Genomic DNA, 13,465 nt, shown 5'->3' on the forward strand with positions numbered 1-13,465 from the left:
TTGAGTATCACAAGTATGATATGTGAACTACATCTATATCTATATCTGAAGCTGGAGCTACAGCTTCTTCTACCTGACTAATAAAAAATCTTTACATCCAAACTCAGTGCTTAATGAGTGACAATAAACACCTTATCAGAGCATCCGCTTTATAAATGTATAGTGGTGGCAAAAGTGAGGGGTGTGTTTAGAAAGCTGATCCTGGAGAACTTCATAAGACCACTGCAGCAGTAAGTCCTTAATAAATGGCAACTCTTTCTCATGTGGGAGAAAATGTTTTTACAAAATCTTGCTTACTTGCCAGGGCAAGTTTACGCTTCTGCATTCCTTGGTTAGACATAATATTTCAGGTTAAATCCTGTCCACCCTCTCACACCCACAGAATGGCCTGTAATTCTGAGGTTTACCTTGACACTGTCCATCTGTCATTCTGATCAGTCTCCAGGGAAATAAACTGAAGGGTATTAGTGGCGAGATGTAAATGGATTTATATTCTGATCGATTTCTTCTCATTTGTTCACGAAGCTCTCTGAACTCTTAATCTCTGAACTGTCAGCCACAAGGCGAGGAAGTTCTCCGACAGATACGCTGAGATCCAGCGATGCATTTTACGTACTTTTTTTGCATTTCCCATGCTATAACAACACAACCAAGATGGATAAATGGGTTGTTTTAACCAGGGTGATAAACAGACAGAAATTATGTATGAATGCATGGATGGCGGTCAACAAAATCATGGCAACTACCCCACCCTTGCTCTCTCATCTGTTCCCCAGGTAAAAGTATGCATTTTTATACACCTCTGTGCATGCACATGGCCAATCACACACAAACCACCACCTCTGCCACACACACCCCACACACACTAACGGTGTGTTCAGACCAAACGCGTTTTGAGCGCCCGAAAACGCTCAACGCTCAGACAAGAGCTGCCATAAACACAAATTATATCCATTACAAGTACATATGCCGAACACACCAGTAACAAAGTAATGATGAATGAATCATAAGATGCATGGCAGGCCGCATGGTAGTGCTCTATTGCCTCACAGCACAACATCTGGTTTGAACCAGCTTGGTATTTCTATGTGGGATTCCTGGGTTCTGTGTATTCTGGGTTTCCCATATGATTTACAAAGTTTAAGGAACTAAATACCTTTCCTCCTACCACAGAACAACACTTGGAGTAATGCATGCGAGTAAAAGGCAGCCATTTTGGGTTGATTTCTGCTGTTTCCCATGTGATCTGCCTCATATCAAACATACCCATCTTATCTGAGCAGTGTATCTAAGATTCATTATTTTTGTCTTGACTTCTGCTGTCTTGCTGCTGCTGCTGCTGCATTGCAACATAACCAGCGATCTGCTTTTGATATAACTACTGCGGTTGCTGCTCAAATGTGATATGCTGCTTGCTTTTTTGTGTTTCTAAATGCAAATAATAAACATCTGCAGGCATCTCCTTCTCTTTTTTTGTTAACTTATTGCCCTTTTAAAGTCTCTGCTCATGTTCATTTAAAGTTGATACTACAAGCAGACATGTCAGATTCCTTTTCAGACCCTTATTGTTGGGGTGAGAAAGTACTCGCTGTCCATCACAGGGCCAACACAGACAATGAGGGACATTCACACTTACACGTTAGTCATCTTCACAATGTCTGCTACCTTAGAAACAGACATTTCTTTTGTGATTATTATGCTTTTACTACTTGAAATATTTGTGTGTCACTTTTACTTGCGTTCAAATGTTTCTATACCACAGCTATGATGCTAATCAAATGTCTGTGTTCTTGAATAACTGATCGATTGTTCATATTTAATCAAAGTAACTGAGTTTTTAGTCTTTGCTCATCTGTAGTCTCTACATTCAGGCAATGTGCAGCCGAGACCTGCTTTTCCCAACAACCCTGAACCAATCCAAACGTTTCCAATCTTCTCTGCATCCTCACTGTAATCCCACTTGATACCACTACATGCTCACATTTTCCAATTTTACGGTTGCACACAGAGGTCAGACGGAGACTTAAGACAAATCAAGGAGATCAGCGAGACCATTTCACATCATCAAGCAATGATATGAAATCAATGCATGATGTGAAATGGGTACAAAAGAGAGAATAGCTTTGAAATTTCCATGATTGTTTTTCAAATGAGTGGGGAAATAGGTCAGGTAAGTTTTTCACTCTGGAGTGTCCCAGACTTCCATGTTAGCAATCCACAAAAAACAAGGATAAAATGCTTCTTCTCATGTCCTTGGACTGTATCAATCACACTGAGCTGGGACTGCAGCATAACATGTGTTTAATGGCTGCTATGAGATGCAGATTGATTTTCGTGATAACTGGTTGGTATATGGATCAATTATTCACTAATGGACTGAAAAAGCTACAAAATTCAGTCCATGCGAAATCAATAACCGACTTCTCTGTTGTTGATTCTTCACTGAATCTGAAGGATAATAACAGCATGCCTGGAAATGTTACTCTTCAACACACTTGCTATTTTCTTTCAGTTGCTGGCCAAGATAAAGTGGGCGTAATCAAATTGTGCACAGAACTTTAATACCGTCACCAGTGAATAAGATGTGTCCCTCTGGAATATTCACATCTCGGAACAGGACACAAGTCAAGAATACAATTTTCTAGCAGTTACTGTCAACTCTTCAGAGATAACAAGCAGTAAATCAGTAATCAGATGGTGCCTTCGTTGAAAATGTGTCTGAGGGAGTTTTTTTTTTTTTTTTTAAAGTTCCCCGACCATTTTTGTGCAGCAGTCAGGAAAAGAATGTCCTGTTATTTTTGCAGAATTTGGAACAAATACTGTGAATACTTGAACATATTTATAACATCTTATGCATAACAAATGGAATTCTTCAAAACATTTCCTTAGTTACGAGACCACGTTTGAGGAACTGTGTTAACGATATTGAAAACATGATGTTATGAACTTAGCACACAATTAGTTTTTGTGACTGGTACTGTGTATAAGTTTGGTCAGTTATTTCTCTCCTTTAATAATACCTCTTGGTATTGGTGTAAACATCACTGGATGGCCTCATTAATCTTCATTTTTAACAAGATATAAACTGTATGGCTTCTGTTGAAAGACCAACTCAGCTATGGGATGCCCCCTAAAATGTGTCAAAACCCTTTTTATATTCAACTGTTGGCTTTTGTTTTTGGTTTTGGTCCGAGTCCAGACCTCAACCCAGTCAAACACTAGTGAGATTGGCTTTGGTGTCCTGTGTGCTAGAATGACCAACACAATAATCTTCATTGACTTCAGGTTTGGGAATGGGTGTAGTGGCCAACATGAGAAGGAGGTGCCAAGTTGTTGAGGCTACATATTGATGCTAGTGAAGTCATGTAAATGGACTAAAGTGCAAAACTGGCTTTTATGTCTTGTGACTGCACTTTCCCTAAGAAAGGATGAGAAGGTTGTCATCTGGGAGAGTCTCACAGTACTGCTGCTCCTCCACATAGATAGGAGCCAGATGAAGTGGCTATGGTACAGGTTTAGCGTCTCTAGTGGCCAAAAGTTACACAGTATCCCTTCAAATTTACAAGTTGTAAAATGCTGGAGAATCAGAAGAACAGAAAGTTAAAGATGTGATTGAAGCAACAGTAAAGGTACTAAATTAGCTAAAGCCCAGGTGATGATTAAAGGTTGAACTGATGAATAAGTTGCCTTGGACACAAATGAAACTTCATTGGCCTTTATGAAAAAAAAAAAAAAGATATTGACAGCAGTAGCTACCACTATCAGCAGCTTTACAGGAGTTTTGGTGCAAAAATAATTGTATTTAAAGCACTCAGATAAGATGAGATATGTTGTTAGATTAGATGTTTATAGATAAATTTAGTATGCTTACAACACAGCATTCAGAAAATGTGGCTTCAATCATTATAACACTCCAATAAAAGGGCAAAAACCTCAAAACTATTAAATCACTTTAAATTAAATAAATGGCATTGTTTCGTATCATAAACCTTTATGGGATATTATCACATAAAAGTACAAAAGGGCTTGAAAAACATATCACCCACAAAGTCTGTCACATTTGGAAAGAAATAGCATATCCTTCGTGTTGGTTTGTGTTTCCAGATATACTAAAGAAATTGATTGAATTTGAAGTACAGGGTATTTGTAATCAAAGTGAGGCATCATGGAATAAACAAAACCTGTTGTGCATTGCAATTCTCAGAAATGACTCAAAATACTGGAAATTATGGACCCCGGGAGAAGCGACAGAACAATCAGCATGTTGGTATCATGAAGAAAAACATGAGGAAAACTATGATTCAGTGTTTTCTCAAGACTGTAGAAAATTATGAAGGTTCACAAGAGTTCAGAAATTGTGAAAGATTATGTGTGCACAGGAAGTAGCTGCCAGATGTGGGCTAAAAAAAATTGCAACAGCTTCTAAGTCATCAAACCACTGGCACCATTTTTACACAGTCATGTGAAAAGTAATTTAGCATAAAGTAACCGCTAAGTTCCTGTCTTTATGTTGGCAAATGCAATCATTTTTCTTCCCCTCCAACTGTAGATACTCGAAAAGCTGCTCATGTAAGATAAAACCCTCCAAATGTACTGAACTATATCATGTAAATCTTTGCAGTTTTTTCTTTTTATGTAAGGAGAAAATACACAAAATGTAACTATCTATGCTGTTTTCACTAGTTGCACAAAATTGAAGCAGTGGATCCATCTTTTACATTTGCTTTATTCAATTCAGGGTTGTAGGAGGCCTTCCAGTGCCAAAAAGTGGGCACCAAGCCACTGTAGAGACAAAAAAACCTCAAACAAACCGTGCATGCTTACTCTAAGGGTCAATTAAGAATCAATAAACTGACTAATATACATGTGTGCAATGAAACGGTACCCAAAGGATCCCATGTATATACAGAGAGAATACTGAAACTTCACATAGAAGGGTAAACAGTGCTAACCATGAAGGAAACCATGCAGTATTTTAAAAAGTTGTATGTTGTTTTTTTTTTTTATTTCTGCAGAAAGAGGAAGAGTTATGTGGATGGTCACAAGAAGGAAGAACAACTGTGAGTGCAGCTTTTTGTCATTCTTAGACAGCTCGTGCAATATGTGTGTTAATGGAGAGAAATTTGTGTCTTTATTATCCAATCAAAAAAGTTAGATTTGAAACCAAAAATGATTTTTGAGAGCAAAAAAAAAAAAAAGTGAGAATAATTTTTTTTGTAGCGATAGAAAGAAATTAGGTTCCAATTAAAAAAAATGATATATTTGTGAAAGCATACTTCTCCAACTTCAATCAAAACTAATGTTTTTAAATCAAAACTACAGTTTTCTTCAATCAAAACTAATGTTTCTTAGTCAGAAATTACAACCACTGTGCATAAAAATAAGTCCTTTTCTCTTTACAGTTAAAAACATTTGGTCCCAAGTTGTAAAGTTTTGTTTGCAGATCAGTCCTCTTTGCTTGCAACTTCTAAAGTTTTGGTTGCGAATTTAACTGCATTTGATGGGCGGGGCCTGCACTGGTGAATGAGAGTAGAGTTTCTATTGGTTGGTTTCACCTGGCTCCAGCGTCTGCTGCGCCTTCTGCGTTTCACCCATTTCTCTCTTGCTGTCCTGTAAAAATTGATAACCTGTTGGCAGGGATGGTCTTTGATATGGGCAAAAAAAAAATCATCAGTTCTCCAGACTGATACTGTGCATTTCCACATCTAATTAATAAGCGCTACTATCATCCAATTACAAATATATTATGATATGTATCATCATTGTATGATTGATGCTGATGATGGTCCAGAGAGACACTCCTGTGACGTATTGGACATATTTGACACACTTTCACGCAATGAATATAACATTATACACATGTGTTAATTTTATAAATGAAATATAAACATATTTATATTTGGATGTAGTAGTAGTAGTCGTGTGTGTGTGTGTGTGTGTGTGTGTGTGTGTGTGTGTGTGTGTGTGTGTGTGTGTGTGTGTAGGTCTGATGGCCCCTATGCTGTAAGAACAGTGTTAGGATGGGTCATTAATGGTCCCTTGCATGGAAATAGTAGCAGCACAACAGCAGTAGTAAACAGGATTTCTGTGGCAATCCTGGAGCTAATGCTGCAGAATCAATGCAATCAGGATTTCAATGAAATAACCTCAGCAGAGAAGAAGATGTCAAGAGAAGATTTGAGATTCATGGAAATTATGGACTCAGCTGCACAGCTACAGAACAGTAGATACATTCTTAACTTGCCCCTCAGGAATGCTTTAACTGCTTTACCAAACAACTCGTTTTTCCTCCGCAAGTGAGACGAACCTCACAACCTCTGCAGTTGCAGCAAGTTAACATGATAGTAGTGCTTATTAACTACATGTGGAAATGCGCGGGATTAGTCTGGAGAACTGCTGATTTTTTTTTTTTTTTTTTTTTTTTTTTATTATTAGGACGCTCGTGCACCCCTCAAAAAGATTGCGCCCTGGGCGATCACCCACATTGCCATAGCAAAGACGGTCCCTGCCAACAGGTTATCAACTTTACCTGCAAGCAGGACAGCAAGAGAGAAATGGGTGAAACGCAGAAGGTGTAGCTGGCGCTGGAGCCAGGTGAAACCAACCAATAGAAACTCTACTCTCATTCACCAGTGCAGGCCCCGCCCATCAAATGCAGTTAAATTCGCAACCAAAACTTTAGAAGTTGCAAGCAAAGAGGACTGATTTGCAAACAAAACTTTACAACTTGTAACCAAATGTTTTTAACTGTAAAGAGAAAAGGACTTATTTTTATGCACAGTGGTTGTAATTTCTGACTTTTTTTTTTTGCTCTCAAAAATCATTTTTGGTTTCAAATCTAACTTTTTTGATTCAATAATAAAGACACAAATTTCTCTCCATAGAATCCTCCTCTCCATGCAAGTCTTTTTTAAATTTTTGTTCACAACAACTCTTGTCTGAGCAGATAACTGTATAGAATGGTAATTTCTGCAACATAGTGTCACAGTCATTGAGCCTTTGAAGGAACCATGATCTTTTCTTAAACCAAGCCTACTTATTTTAATACTTGGTCAAGTAGTTAGTGATGCATAAAACACATAGACGGTCTATGATAAAACAGCAATGAAAGAGTGAAGCAAAGTGTAAGTAAACAGTGATTAAATACAAAAATAACATTTACACAGAAAAAGTGGTCAGTACAAGAATCAATTAAAATTTTTGGGTGTGTGACATCATCCTCCTACTCCTCCAAATATTGACTTCTTTTCTTGTCAAATATGTTTAATCTTTAAATATGAGACTGAAATTATGTGACACTTCTCTCTAATGGATTTTTTTCCCCATGCATGTGCTTTTCTCCAGCAAAACCGCTTTGACTTCTTCATGTGTTGATGAAAAGACTGGTTTGGTTAGAAGAACTGACCCTGGCTTCTCTTGTGAGGTTTCTGCAGCACCTTGCTGAGCAACTGCCCTCCTGGATTCTTCTTCTATAAAATCTTCAGCCTTCAATTTTCACCACAAACTTTCTTTCTTTTTTTAAAGTGTTTTAAAAATATAAATTCCTTTAGTCATCAGTCATTTCTGTAGATGGAAGGCCTTGAAATCTAAACAGAACTTCCTCAAACGGAAGTAAAAAATCACATTTTCAGTGCGTCCATGTGTCCAAGTAGTCAATAAATGGCAATTAGCATTAATATGCATCACACTGACTCCTCCTTTAAAAAGGACTTCCAGTTATAGTCAACACAGTGGTTCAGAACCCATCTTATTTTTTGTGAGAACCCTCTTCATGCATGTTTTTCCAGAACAAATGAATCATCTGCGCTGGAGAATTTCTGAGACATGTTTCATTTATTCAATGATGCATAAAAATGTATGTTTGCCATGCAGGACAGACATGAACAACACCACTAGCTTAACTTACCACACGGTACGCGCTTTGCTTGGATGCACGAGGTGCGACCTTCTACATAGCTGTTATTTTATTATTTCTATGGACAAGTTTGAAAGTTTTAAATAACAGATTTTGAAGACCCCTGTCTATTCACTTTGTGACCTGGTTCAAAAGTTTGTGTTTTCAGGTTCCTAAAACTCCAGTTCCATCAAACGAAACATGATAAAAAAAAACCAACTTTCGCCTGTCAACTTATCGCTGGACATGGCCCTTATTTTAACAAGCACACACGCTCTGTATAATCCAACCCTCACTGATTCCTTGTGGTGTTTTGGGACCCCTTGGGTGATTAACCTCCTAACTACCAGGAAAAAAAATGTGTAACTACAAATGTCCACTATGGAGGACATTGTTTTAACTATTGTGGTAAAATATAGTTATATTTATCTAAGAAATGATTTAATGTGTTCATAAGATATTCAATGAAAATATAACTACAAAATTTCAAGTAAAAATCAGCACAAAGAAAAGTATTCTGCACTTTAGCTCTTCTTATAAAACATGCTTGTTGCAATGGAGGCCATTTTTCTTGAAGAGAGAAAGAAAGTTCACAAAGCCCCACCCCCACAAATGAGGTACCATTTAAAAGCACTAAATGTTCTCTTTAAAGACCAACAGGTGTTAGTTCAGTAGCATTCAGGGAGATGAAAATATTTAGGTTTACAAAGGTCCTCCACAGAGGACAAATTTGAACTACTGGTAGTCAGGAGGAGGTTAGGAACCGCTGATCTAGAGCAGTTCCAGTCCTGTCTTAAAGAGTGTAAATTGCTAATAGAAAACCCTCTTTAAGCATACTTGGATTGTCAGCATGCCTCAGATTGTTCTTCCGTTAGCCCCGCTCCTCCTCTTCACTAAGTTTTATGAAACTTTCTGGTATGTTTTACATAACCCTGCAGAACAACACAGTAAACAAAGAATATCTCTGCCTCTTGTCTTGGCAGATGAACAAAGTGATAAAGTCGAAGTAAATGCCTTGTCAAGAGCATCTCCTGAGCATTTGGACAACTGCCAGGTGTTTATTTCTACAGCAGTATGCATACTTGTATCTTTACATCCAAGTTTAAATGGAACACAGTACAACACAAAGATCTTCAGCCATTATTTCCACTGGAAAGATGTTACTGAATATAATCATTCCAACTTGTAAAAGTTGACTATCAAAGTGTGTTTGTGACATCCAATTATAAATAATTCTGTCTTGAACCTTTAATTGGGAAACAGGTTGGATGTTATTATAAATGTGTAATATGTGCTACACTGATTAATTAAATTGACAAAATGGCCTGGAATTCTTCAGAAACCTTTAAATAGAGCCTGTAAATGTACTAATTGGAAGTCATTTTTAGATTCTCTGGATAGTTTGTTGTCCACGGTCCTCTGGTCCTCTATTATTGTGATTTTGTATTAATTTTTTGCAATATGGCAAAAAATGTTTATGAATGATATTTTCTCCAAACTAAACAAATACATCTATATGTGCAAAGGACCGTCCTGAAACCCCACACAAACACTGTACAGGGGGAGAATGCAAAGAAGGGTCAACATCTAACTAGAAATATTCTTTTTTTTTTTTTTAAGAAAACAGAAAATGATTAGATCTGTTGAGCTGCAGGAATATTGATCTTTGTTCTACATTTTGTGACATCTCAGCTGCAGCACATGCTGTTTTTCTTGGAGGTCAGCAAATGAGGTGCACGCAGTACGAGGCTCATCCCACCCATAAACTGAACAATATCCTCCATTTAGAGCTGGAGAGGGTTGATGAGGAGCTGCACGTTCTCTCCCTAAATTATCATGCTTCAACAGCCACCGCACAGATTCAACACAATGACGCTCACTGCAAGCTGGAACACGTTCAGGCTTACAGAGTTCATTTCTCCAAATGGAAAAAGTTGGCTTTCAGAAATCACGTGCAGTGTTGATTTGACATATTTTCACTAATGCAATGAAGCAGAAAGGAGAAAGACAAGTTTTAAAATGAATAAAAAATTATCATTCAAGAAAGTTTAACGAGCTGAAAATTTTTAATAAAAGGATAATGAATCGCATTCAAACAAATAATGCATTTATATTGCCTCACCCCTTCAAACACCTACTGCAACAACAGTAGCGCCGTAAATCAAAAAGCCTCGTCAATGCTTCAACAAGTCATCTCCACACTAATGGATCATTCTGCTTCAGGCTAATTTAGGAGATACACTTGGATTACTTGTCAATGAGAAAGCTGCAACTTGAGAATCGCTTTTAAAATCTTTCTCCTTCAGCTCCTTCCACCTGAGGAAGGCTAATCTGCTGGATTCTCCAGTCACGCTGCCTTTTTCCCTTCCTTGGTAAAAAACAGCTCCTGTGCTGCTATATATATATATATATATATATATATATATATATATATATATATATATATATATATATATATATATATATATATATATATATATATATATATAAAGCATCGTGAAAGTCTGCCATGTTGAAAGTACAGCCCCCAGTAAGGGACAAATAGAAGAATAAAAGCCAGTGCACAGTGATTGAGACATTGCAGTAGAAGATGAGCAATTTACAGAAACGCAGGAGCAAGTCTATGCAGCACAGGAGTGATTGAGACATTGCAGTAGAAGATGAGCAATTTACAGAAACGCAGGAGCAAGTCTATGCAGCAGCAGCACAGGAGCTGTTTTTTACCAAGGAAGGGAAAAAGGCAGCGTGACTGGAGAATCCAGCAGATATATATATATATATATATATATATATATATATATATATATATATATATATATATATATATATATATATATATATATATATATATATATATATATATATATATATATATATATATATATTATATATATATATATATATGTATGTATATATATATATATATATATATATATATATATATATATATATATATATATATATATGTATGTATATATATATATATATATATATATATATATATATATATACATACATACATACATACATACATACATATATATATATATATATATATATATATATATATACATACACATATATATATATATATATATATATATATATATATATATATATACATACACATATATATATATATATATATATATATATATATATATATATATATATATATATATATATATATATATATATATATATATATATATATATATATACATATATATATATGTATATATAAAAACAAATCTAAACTTTTTCACTTATAAGAATCTAACAGATTATTATTGGAGGTCATAATACACAAATAATTACACATATATAAATCTAGACATTAATTTTGGTTATTAAATAACAAAAACTGTCTCACAATGTCCTTTTAATCATGTCACATTCACAGTTTCTGCATTTATAACCCTGCTAGACCAGCGGGTTTGTGTTATAATTATGATATATTCCTCAGCTCTCAGTGGTTAACTGGGATTGCAGGTTTCAGTTTGGTTGACTGATTATGAATAAAATAGCTTGATTAAAACATGTAATTTGAGACTAAATTGTATTTCTGTTGATTTTTGACCCTGAACTGCTAGCAGTAACCAGAGCTGCTGATCAGGACAAAAGTTACACTGACTGTTTATATCATCACAGTATTTTATAAGTTTCACTCGGTCAATGAATGACTCAGAACACAGACACCAACTCTTTCCTCAGTTAGATGTATCGTGATACAACTGATTTAGTTCCTCTTTACAAGCTGCTTTAATGTGCAACACGATCTATTGACGTGTGTGTTTAGAGCATATTGTAATATGTTTCATTTGAAATTGAAAGAAGATAAATATCAATCAAAATGTTCCTTCCTGTTTCCTGCTGAAGGTAGTGTTGCACTTAAAAAACAATGTTGAGCGTAATCAAATGAAGAATTGTTCCTGTTCCTGTCCAGCTCTGCAACAGCATTTTTCACATTTTGTGCAGAAGGTCAGCGCACCATGAATCAGGTGAAAACCATAGCCATTCATCAGAAACATTAAGTTGTTTCAACAAGGATGAAATCTTTCAAGTCTGGAGGAATATTGACCGAGTGAAGTAAGTCTGCAGCAGCACGTCCATTTACACACCCCGACGCACACATCCGTGATCTGTTCATTCAGAATACAACAGTTCACCAGGGATGGTTTACCAACTTTAGGCTTTCATGCTAGGATAAAAGAATAGACATGACAATATCCAGCGTTTGTACCATCACTCTGACCTGGTCGACTCTAAATGTTAAACAAAAATTTAACAGAAATGAAGACCACTGATAAAGACTGGTATAACCTGATTCAGATATGAATGCTTTTTAAATCTGATTTCTCACAGACCTTTCTTTCAAATACAAAAACAAGCGACTCCGACCTTCAGTGTATGTTGCAAGATGCTGTGGATGTTCTTCCAGTCTGTGGTGGCGTGTGCCAGCACGACTGCTGCAGTGTGGTGGGGGTGCAGACGCAGCAGCAGCTCCATGTATTCCAGCAGAATCAACAGATTCACCAGGCTGGTGAAATAATTGGCACAACCTGGAGGCAGTCAGAGACAGCAGGTCTCTGAACAAACTGGTGTCCATCATGGAGTCTTTCACATCCACTGGACAACACACTGGATGGACAACAGAGCTTGTTGTCAAACCTCCACGCTCCTCATTTTCACCATCTCCTCCTGCAGTCATTGTGCCGTGATTTATACATAGTCTTCCTGTATATAGTCAATATGTATGTACAGTGTTACCTACAACTTAGTACTACTGTTACTTAGTGACAAAACACTTTGCCTTCAAGGGATTAACCCTCTAAGCGCCAAGCCATGTCTCCAGAAAGAGCGCTTAAACCTGTCACCACTTTCCACCGCTAGATGGCAGATATGTGAATCTTGAATATAAGAAATGCAAGAGGAGGTGAGTGGAGGTTAGTAGGAGGGGGAGAGGGGAAAGTGTGTGTGTGCAGGGGGTCTATACAAAGTTATGAGGAAAACACATTCCTCATAATGCCTTTAAATCAGCTTATGGTGCTTTTAAAGGCACCGTAAGGAGTGCTTGTAGTGGTTGATGCAGAGTGGATTACGGAGGAAATTCATTTAGTCAACAAGCCATCTCTGATTCTGGAGGGGTAAACTGGCCTCCTGAGGATAATGAATGAAATCAAAGTGATGCTTTATTTTGAAATCAGTGTATGTCTACAATGATAACACACCCGAAGCTTCACACGTGGGAGATGACAACTCTGAGGTTTTAACTGAGGTCAGGGAGGCAGAAGTCCAACAGAGTTTCTGGATGTGGTTGAAACAGCCAAACAACACTGAAAAATGTGTGGGAGCAGCATCGGTCTAAAGAGAGCTACAAAAATTGATGATGATATAGCTGGAGGTATCTCCGGTTACATCATCATCAATATCATCACCGGCTTCTGCAGTAATGCGGACTCTGCACCGGTCTGTCGTGGTGAAGAAGGAGCTGAGCCAGAAGGCAAAGCTTCTTGATTTACCAGTCGATCTGTGTTCCTACCCTCACCTATGGTCATGAGCGAAAGTACG

Source organism: Telmatherina bonti, assembly GCF_933228915.1.
Source record: "Telmatherina bonti genome assembly, chromosome: 6".
NCBI lineage: Eukaryota > Metazoa > Chordata > Actinopteri > Atheriniformes > Telmatherinidae > Telmatherina > Telmatherina bonti.